Below are 10,013 nucleotides of genomic sequence, written 5' to 3' on the forward strand. Positions count from 1 at the left end.
GTGAAGAAATTCAAGCACCAACCTTTCTAGTTGGAATGTATTTTAGGGCAAAAACAATAATGGGGCATAGAAATAGCTTTCCATGTACAAGCCGTTTAAAAAAAAGACTTTCCATAAATGAAATAAATAACGATGGGTGCATTTAGTATATTTCGTGTTCATCTAACGTGTGCCCTATGGCATGTAGAGGTACTTGTACGTAAGGATTAATATCAGTACAAAAATGACTTATGACCGTGTTTTTTTGGAAACAGGGTTGTCATAGTTTTGGTTAACTATGTCATTAAAGCTTATTAATCAAATTGAGTAGTGTTTTTAATCACGTAAAAATTAAAAATTATCACCATTGTAAACTATTTTGCCACTCATTTTGTTACTGTTTACATTAAAAATGTTACAGATACTAGTCAATAGTCACAATAGATCATTGTGACCGTAAGTGTTTTAATATAACACTAGTTTATAACCCGTGAGAACCAAGATTATAAAATTAGTTAAACTTTCATATTAAAAAATCAAAATTAATAATTAATTATTTTAAATAAGTTATTAGTTAAGAGATGTTTTTTTGTTATATAAAATTATAATCGTTACTTTAATTAAATACATAAAGTTATATCATCTTATAATCAGTATTAATTTTATTTTATTTTTTAATCTAATGTTATTATTGTAATAAAATTAAAGTGAAAAATTTTAAATTTTGAAATTTAAAATGGAGAATCAATAATTAATTAATTGTATATAGAGTGAGAAACTTAAAATTTAAAATGAATAATTAATAGATTGACAAGTTATATAATATTAATAAGGAGTTCTAATAGTATAACTGTAACGCCTGTGTTTCCGGGCTTGCCATTTTTAGCAATGTAATGGTCTAGGTTAACTTTTGTGACCCGTTTTGAAATAATAAGATTGTATTATTTGAGTATTATGTGTTTTGTGCATAATTTCTTAATTATGTGGTTTGATTAATTAAGAATAAAAATAAGCATCAAAATTTAAGTGTAAAATAAAGTTGATATCTTTAGATAATGTTGTAGTAGTTGAAACAAGGTTTCCGAAAATATAAAGAATGCCGAAATCCGAGTTATAACGATGAAGTTATGACCTGTCGAAGTTTCGCGACAGAACCGGCACCGCTGATTAACGAAAAAAGTGAAATTTACGTTAGAGCGATATTTAGCCTTAGTGATCTAAACGAGAATCGAAGATCTCGTTGTTAGTATCAAAGCGATAAAAAGTTAGGCGAGAATGGACGTCAAACGAAGAAGTTATGAATTTATAACGAAAATTTCTGTCCCGGCCTATTAAAAATAAATAATAAAAATAAATTTAAAATTAGCCGACGGAGTTTAAACGAAAGTTGTAGAGCGTAGTCTCACCTTTACGTGGATATAAAGAACGTCGAAAACGGAGTTCGTATGATGAAGATATGAATTTCCGAAGTTTATTAAATAATTTGTATTAATTTTAATTGAAAATTCGGAAGCATTATCCGAAGACGAGTCACAAGTCCGATCCGACTTACGCGCCGCGTAAGTGAGTACGCCCCGCGTACAGCCAGAGTGTCGACACTTCGGATGACGCATGCAGTGACGCATTTCGGAAGCAGTACGCGCTGCGTACTGCAGTACGCCCCGCGTAATTGAGGCTTCCAGCCTCCTATAAATAGGATGCGAGGGGTCAGGGTTTAATTGCTAATTTCCTCTCGTTTTTGTAACGCCCCGTTTATTTAAATAAATTAATAAATATAAGTCTCAGACTAATTTGTGAAGAATTTTAGAAGTCGGAGATTAAAAGTGTCAGTTCCAGATTAGTCTTATAAATATTTATGAAGGTAAGGACCACGTGGTAAATTATCGAGACTTAATATGGATAGATTATGAGAAGTAAGGGTTAAATGGTAATTTTGGACTTCATTGTAAAGAGTTTTGAAAGTTAGGGTTTATAAGGTAAACAAATAAGGGTGGAGGGGCTGAAGTTGAAAAATCATATCATATGTTTGAAATGAGATACGAGATATACCTGTATCCCTTCCCCACGCCATTTCATCTTCAACCCTAAGCAATGAAGCGGCCGCCAACCTTATCCCTCCACTCCTCCAGCCGCAATCATCTCGTTTTCCCTCTCGTTCACCGATCGAAGAAGTGTTAATCAACCGCCGCTTACATCTCAGGTCCGATTGCCGACTGCTACACTGCCGATGAAGGTCGCCTTGCGACGTCCGCTGCCAGAAGTGTCGGGGGCCGCTAGAGAACCATCGAGAACCAAAGACAAATCCGTTGCTTGTCGTGGGTGGGTTGTGAGCCACCAGAAACTCTCGGTTAGTCCTCTGCAAACCACCCTCTTCTCTCTCTTTCATTGTATTCTGTGTGTACGACGCCGGAAGCGTTATTGTCGATGTCGGTGGCCATGGGGCCGCTGTGTGCGACTTTCCGATAATATCAAACTCCTAATCAGCTATTAGGGGCTTGATCTCGAGTCATTTCGTGATGGTGGCTGCCACCGTCTTCTGCTGCCCATTTCCTCCACCAGCCAACGTAAGAGGTGGCTTTATGTGTGTTTATTGTTAATTGTGAAGAAGTATGTGTGTTTTTGAGCAGGAACCACCACCACCACCATTGGAAATCGTAGTTGCCACCGTAGTGCCGCTGCTGTTGCTATCGGACCTCCACACGTTGCCGTGAAGTGGGTGATCGTTTGCATTCCCGAGTAGGAGGCATATTTTGTGGATGTATTTCTTTTGTTAGAGTGTGTTTTGTTTAGCATAAATTTCCAAGATCAGCCACTGCCACCACCATGAGGTGGTGGCTGCCGCCAAGCACTGCTATTGGCCGCCATGATGTGTATGTGTGATTAGTTTAGTGTGTGTGTGTGTGTGGTTAATTGAGATTAGCTTTGTAAAATGTAACTTGAATTTTGGATTAATGAAAAGAATCAAAACCACCACCATAAGGTGGTAGCCGCCGCCGTAAGCCGCCATAGACCACCACTACCCGAGGTGGTAGTGGATGGTGCCCCACTAGCAAACCCTAATGGGCTTAGAGATTGATGTTGGGCCTATTGGACCATGTTTGGGTGGAAAACCCTAATTATGAGTATTTGGGCGTTGGACTTATTTGGACCCACTTTTGGACCATTTGGATTGGATTGTGAACTAAGCCCAAATTATTCAATGCCATTTATATAGTAGAGTAAATGAATTAATGGATCAAGTCCTTAATGGACTAATTGAGAAAAATCCTAATATTTGAGAATTTTTCAGGACGCAAACGAGACTTAATTAATAAGTGAAATATTAAATAACATCATTGGTAGAAATTAATCTAAGCAATAACGAATTTAATGGATTAAGTCCTTAACGGATTAAGTACTTAGTGGGATAAGCCCTTAATGGGTTAAGCGAGAAACACTTAACCCTAATTATCATTTTATGTGAAACCCTAATTTTACTTGGGCTTTGTGTTGGGCCATCCAAGAATAATTAAATGGACTAGAGTACTTAGTTGGGCTTTAGGGTTAGGCCCATATGAAGGATTGGGCCCAATTTGGAAAATTGGGCCATAGTTGGGGCCTAGATGGTTGTATGATGTTGGGCCCCTAGAATGAGACATGTTGGATTGGACTGGACAATTGGGCCTTAAGGGAAGTCCATGTAGAGGTTTGGGCCCAATTTGGAAAATTGGGCCATATGTTGGGCTTTGATCCCTAGTTGACTTTGGGCCTATGGATTGGGCCTTGGGATTGGGTAAGCCAAGCTAGGGGGTAATGTAGTAATTACCCAAAGTATGTATTTATAGTTATGAGTTAGAACCCAATTATTAATTGGGTGTTATCTTGGTGTTGACAGTTTGGGAATTTGTCATCAAGCAGCTAGAGGTTGAGTCTGCGGGACTTCAGCAATGTGGGATTTTGTCTATGGGACTTCAGCAGTGTGAGGTGAGTTTCCTTTCAGTAGGAACGGGTCTAAGGCCATAATGCCGGCCCGTTTAATTAGCAGTAGCTCCGGACTCCAGTCCGATGCAGTAGTTCATTATGCTTGATGTCTTTGTGATTCAAGCATGTTTTGTGTTATGTGTTCCGGACTCTGTTCTGATGCAGTATGCGCTATATGTATTCATGCTAGTTGATATGTTTATGATATGCTATGTTCAGTTAGTTCCGGACTTCGGTCCGATGCAAGGGACGGGGTCCCAGTCAGTTCCGGACTTCGGTCCGATGCAGTTACTTCCGGACTTTGGTCTGATGCAGGGGACGGGGTCCCAGTCAGTTCCGGACTTCAGTCCGATGCAGTTACTTCTGGACTTTGGTCCGATGCAGGGGACGGGGTCCCAGTCAGTACCGGACTTCGGTCTGATGCAGTTTTCGGACTTCGATACGATGCAGTGGGCAAGGCCCAGTATGTGTTTATATGTTATTGTATGGTATATGGTAGTTTGGGGGAGCTCACTAAGCTTCGTGCTTACAATTTCAGTTTTGGTTTCAGGTACTCAGTTTTCAAAAGAGGAGCTCGGGAAGATTGCAGTGCACACACCATTTGTTCAGCCTGGGATGTTTATACTCTTATATGTTTGACAGTTGTTATGATATTTTGATATACATTGTTTATGATTCTTATATGACGTTGATGAATATGGTTTTATTACTGATTTAAAACGAAATTTTCAGACTATATTTTTGGGATGTTACAGTTTTTGTGCCGAAGCTCTGCGTTTTTACCCCCGAAGCCTCGGTAATATTCCCGAGTCCCGAGATCCCGAAGATCCCGACAAGTGCGGTTTACGAGCCGAAGCTCTGCCCGCGAGAAGTTCGATTTTTGTGGAGATCTTCCAGATCTGCTGAGGATTACGACTTCTGCAAGCCGTAGTGCTGTCCGATCATCTTTTGATCAAGTGAGTGTATACTACCTTTCATAAACGCAATAATAATACAAGTATGGTTTGAGTGTATTAAGTTTATTGTCGTTTATACGTGTGAATGCGTTGTTACTTTCTCCTAACGTATAACTATGAAATATTTTATACGAGATACGTGTTATGTGTATATTTTGTTGTTATGTGTGTGAATGTATATTCACTTTCTTCTATCTTACAGATCTGATTATTTCTATATGAAATACGTGTTATGTATGTGTGCCTCATATGTTATATGGAAAATGTATTGATCAAGGATGCTATACAAGTTTTGAAAATATGTATAAAAATGTATGTTTTTATCTACTAATATGTTGGGTAGAACATGGGTAGATAATTGGTGTGTAATAAACAGATGAAAGGCCTCGTTGTTGTTTTGATCCAGTCATCTAGCGGAATTTAGATGACGACCACGGACTTTTCTAGATAGTCCAGTGGAACGCTAGCAGGCTCATAACCACAGACTTTTCTAGATATTCCATCCCCCTCATGGTTGCCTTATTTGACTTATATTGCTGAGGAAACCCCGCAGTATGTGTTGTCACCCTGATGAAAATATTCTTAGATTAGGTCCCTTGTGTTAGTTATTTTACGGACATAAAGTGAGAATAACAGGAATGGGTAACTGGGTTATTGTTGGTTGATAATAATTAATTTAATTATTTATTGTGGGTTGAAAACCCTATATGCTCACCAGGCTCCCAAGCCTGACCCACTCAGTTTTATTTGTATTACAGGAAGTGGCGCAAGGGTGTAAGATGGATGAACCATCAAGTTGTTTTGTTTACAAGTCTGTATATGTAAATATTTGTTGAATGACTTGTAATGTTATCATTTATGCTTGTTGGTCTATATCGGAACATGACACCCCGAGTTTTGATTATATAATGAAAAATACATTTCTTTTATGAAATGCTTTGGTAAACATTGTTTTATCATGTTTTGTTTTTTGGAACAAATTCCGCAACTCTTTCAAATCAAAAGGATTTACTCTGAATTTATTTTAAAAGCATAAATGAAAATCGGTCTTTTCTGGCCGAGATTTTGGGGATGTCACAATAACACTTGTCAATAGGAGAATAAACCTATTCTTTTATTAAAATAATGATTAAAAAAAATGTGTGATTATAATTTTTCGAGTTTTTTTATATTGTCGTGTTTGGTAAGCCAAAAAGTAGCTTATAAGTTAGCTTTTTAAGAGGTTTTTTAAAATTTTCCAAATACACTCCTTAATTAATTATAGAAACACTTAATCTTACATGTCTTTTTATGTAATTTTATATATTTTAGCTAGCTTTTCAACTAGTTTTACCAAACTTTATTTTTTATCAGCTACTTTTTCAACTATCAGCTAGCTTTTAATTTAACAGTTAGCTTTTCAGTTATCAATTAGTTTTTCAATTAACAACTAGCTTTTCAGCTATTACGCCAAATATATCCTAAGTGTTTTACAACGAGAGTTTAATTTCATATGTAAATCTGAATTTAATGATTTTGAATATAAAAAAAATAACATATGGCTATAAGTATTTTATTAAGATATTTAAAAAATCAATCATGTAACCAAAAGTATTCTATAATCACGTTTTATTTTTTATGTATATCTAAAAGTATAAATTGTAAGAATAAAAGAAAAATAAAAAAACGCCACTATAAGTGTTTTTTAAAAACATGATTTGGAGGGAGTTCAATTTTTTCGATTTGGATGGAGTTCAATTCACTTCTAAAAAATTCCAACTTCCCTCTTTACCAAAATTTAACATTTTTTTCCCTTACCCAAAAATTAAATATTTTTATGAAATTAAATATTCTTTTACTTTTGTTCCTACAAATACTTCTATCCAATTAAATGATTACATGTATCAGTTTATTATATTTAGAAGGCAGTTTCTGTGGGGAAATTCTGGAGACAAAAAGAAGATCCACTGGGTCGCATGGGATATTGTTACTGCTTCTAAAGAGGCTGGGGGTTTAGGCATGGGAACGATCAAATCTTTGAATATCTCCTTAATGGTTAAGTGGTGGAGGAGATTGAGGACTGAAGCATCAACAATTTGGACTGCGGTTATTAAGGGTATACATAATTTGAACTCAAAACCAGATGACTATTATGCTAATAATCGACTACCAGGTACTTGGAAAAATATTGTCGGGGTATGTAAAGAGCTGAGAAAAAAGAACATAGCATCTAAGGACATTTTATGTAAACAAACAAATTCTGCAGTTGAATCTTGGACATGTAGGCTAACTTCGGATGGCATCTTTGCTGTCAATGCGCTACGAAAAATGTGGGATAGGAGCTTACCTATTTCCGGGAGGAAATTCGAATGGATTCGTGAAATTCCAGTAAAGGTGGTTTGCTTTATATGGAGGGCATGACTGGGAAAAATTCCAACAAAGTTAGCACTAGTAAAACGTGGGGTATCTGTGGGAGATATAAAATGTAGTCTTTGTGATGAATGGGAGGAAGATTCGGATCATGTTTTGATTGGGTGTGAATATGCAACTGAAGTACTGAGCTGGATCTTTAAATGGTGCGGTGTGATGATGCCCCCAATAAGAACCGTGGTCGAGTTGCTGGATTTTGCCAACAATTGGTCGAATAATCAAAGCAAAAGGAGGTTGCTCTTGGGGATTTGTTATGATGTTCTTTGGGGTATTTGGAAACAAAGAAATGATAGAGTGTTTCATAATTTCAAGACGCCCCCAGCTAAATGTGCTGATATCATTCAGTCCACATTGTTCTTGTGGATGAAAAATAGGAAGGAAAACTCTAATATGGTGTGACATAATTGGTGTAGTAATCCATTTTCATGTTTGTAATCTGTTAGTTTAAATTCTTCTACTTGTACTCATTAGCTTTTAGTTACTTGCTAGATGTCTGTTTATCTATTTATTTTATTTGCCAATTCAAAAAAAAATTTAGATATCATTAAATGAATATTAAATATAACATTTATGGAATCATTTAATAACAATTAAGTAGAAAAATTTTTAGAAACAAAAAGTAAGAGAGGATGTAATTTCTCAATATTTTTATTTTCTTTCTATTTCTAAAATAGATCAGACATAATCTCCTCGCATCTCTCTCTCTTCTTTTATACCCTTCGTCCCCAACCCAACGATGCACACCCATACGAGATTACAATCTTGAGCAGCACCCTCGTCAGCAGCACCAACACTAACACCTCCACCCTACCACCGTAGTCTCCTTTCATAATTTTTGCTCGGATCGGGTTGGTATCCATTCGAGATTTTCGGCGGTTCATCGACTTACCCAGCTGGGCTTGGGAATCATCAAGGTCTTATTCATCATCAATCTGGTATCCTCTTCACGCTTTCGCCTTCACGTCCCCATCACGAAGAACATTGAATCCTCTTATTTCGCAGAAAGTTGCTGCAATCTCTGGTAAGTTTGTTGTTGTTCATGTCAATCCAAGTTTTTATTTCGATTGTAACCCTATTTTGTTGTTGCAATCAAAGATTTTGTTGAATATTCGTTGAATTGGTGCCTATCGAATATTTAACTTTTGATTTTTTTTTCTGAAAAAAGTAATGTCAGCTCTTGGATAAGGCACATATGATATCGATGGCTTTAAACCAAATAACTGTTCTTACAAACAAGTTAATATCAGTTGGTTTTACTTTGAAGGGGATAAATGTATTCATTTGTATTTCCTAGATATACTTTCTTGTGCTTGAGATTAACGGTTTGGTAATGCAGTTTGTGTAAGACTTCTAGTTTTCTTGAATATTCTTGTCAACAACTCAATAATCAGAACTTATATGTCTTTTCTTGTATCCAGTTCCCATACACTGGAGATATATTGGCAGATTACTACTGTGTCTCATGAGATTGGCATCTTCATGTATCATAATTTCTGACCTTTGGTTCTTGTATGCCAAGGCATTTGTTAATTGTTATTCACTCATGATGATTGCTAACATATAACCAATTTATTTTGTGCTTTTAATTTGTCAACTTTTTCATTTGCTCGAGTATTTGGAGAGTTGTAGGTGAGTTTTTTTTCGTAACGAGGGTGGAAAACAACTGATTTCTATGATATCAGTTTACAAACGATTTGGAAATCCCGATTCCAAAATCAAATCAAAATCAATCCTAAGGAACCGACCATCGATCTATGAAACAAAAACCAAAAATCATATGGGGTTTCTGAAACTACAATCAATTTCTTGATAACGTCGATTTCAAAAATCGCTAATGACTGTTTTTGTGGCTTTCCCTCAAACAGGGTGTCTATGACTTGTATTTTTTTTCTTGACTTGTAATTGAGGCTTACAGAGTGTACACACTTCAGGATGTAATCGACCAAGGAGGAGATGCAGGCATTTATGATAAGAGGGATGAAGGGTGGATGGTGGTGGCTGCATACAAGACCGAAGATGGGTAAAAGGCAGAAAAGAAGGAGGGTTATAGGTTGTTCTTCGATGTTGCTGGTAAATAGCAAGAATGAGAAGGATAAGGGGATTGTGGAGTAAATCTACAGTCGATGGTGGCTATAGTTTCGATAGTTTGGAGGTGATGCAGGTGGAATAATAGACGAAGTGAAGAAGAAGGGGGAAGAGTTGACGTCGTCGTGCATAGGCTTTTAGGGCATTCTTGAATAGTTTTTTTATTTTTAATTTATTAATAATATGAAAATAATAAAAGAATATTAGAAAATATTTATTAAGGGCAATTTAGTTTTTTTCATCTTAGATAGGGATCAAGTTGTTGGATTAGGTGTTTAAACCCATAAATATAATTAATATATACATAAATTGATAGTAACACAATCTTTTTGGGTTGCTTTTAAAACTAGCAACTAAACATAATGATTTTTAGAGAGAGCTTGAATTTATTATTTGAATAATAAATTAAGATAATTGATTTATTAATGTATTATGAAAATAATATATTAATTAAAAATTATATTATTTAATTAATAATTAATTTAATTTGAATTAATTTTAAAATTAATTGAATTATTTAAAAGTATAGAAGCTGTTTAGCAATTTATTGATAGTTGAGGAAAGAGGCCCTAGAACCTTCCTATAAAACTTCTTAGTTTCTTAAGATGAACCCTATTGGAAAGG

The 10,013-nt window shown here is 35.8% G+C and overlaps 1 long non-coding RNA gene across 1 annotated transcript; it reads left to right on the top strand.

The window, feature by feature from the left end:
• The first annotated feature begins 7,934 nt into the window (after positions 1–7,934).
• On the top strand, positions 7,935–9,602 carry LOC145014293 (uncharacterized). The gene is made up of 2 exons (XR_013665480.1): positions 7,935–8,325; positions 9,236–9,602. It is a non-coding gene; the product is annotated as an uncharacterized LOC145014293 (long non-coding RNA).
• Positions 9,603–10,013: the final 411 nt, after the last annotated feature.

Source organism: Lactuca saligna, chromosome 9 (assembly GCF_052625555.1).
Source record: "Lactuca saligna cultivar CGN05327 chromosome 9, ASM5262555v1, whole genome shotgun sequence".
NCBI classification, from domain to species: Eukaryota; Viridiplantae; Streptophyta; class Magnoliopsida; order Asterales; family Asteraceae; genus Lactuca; species Lactuca saligna.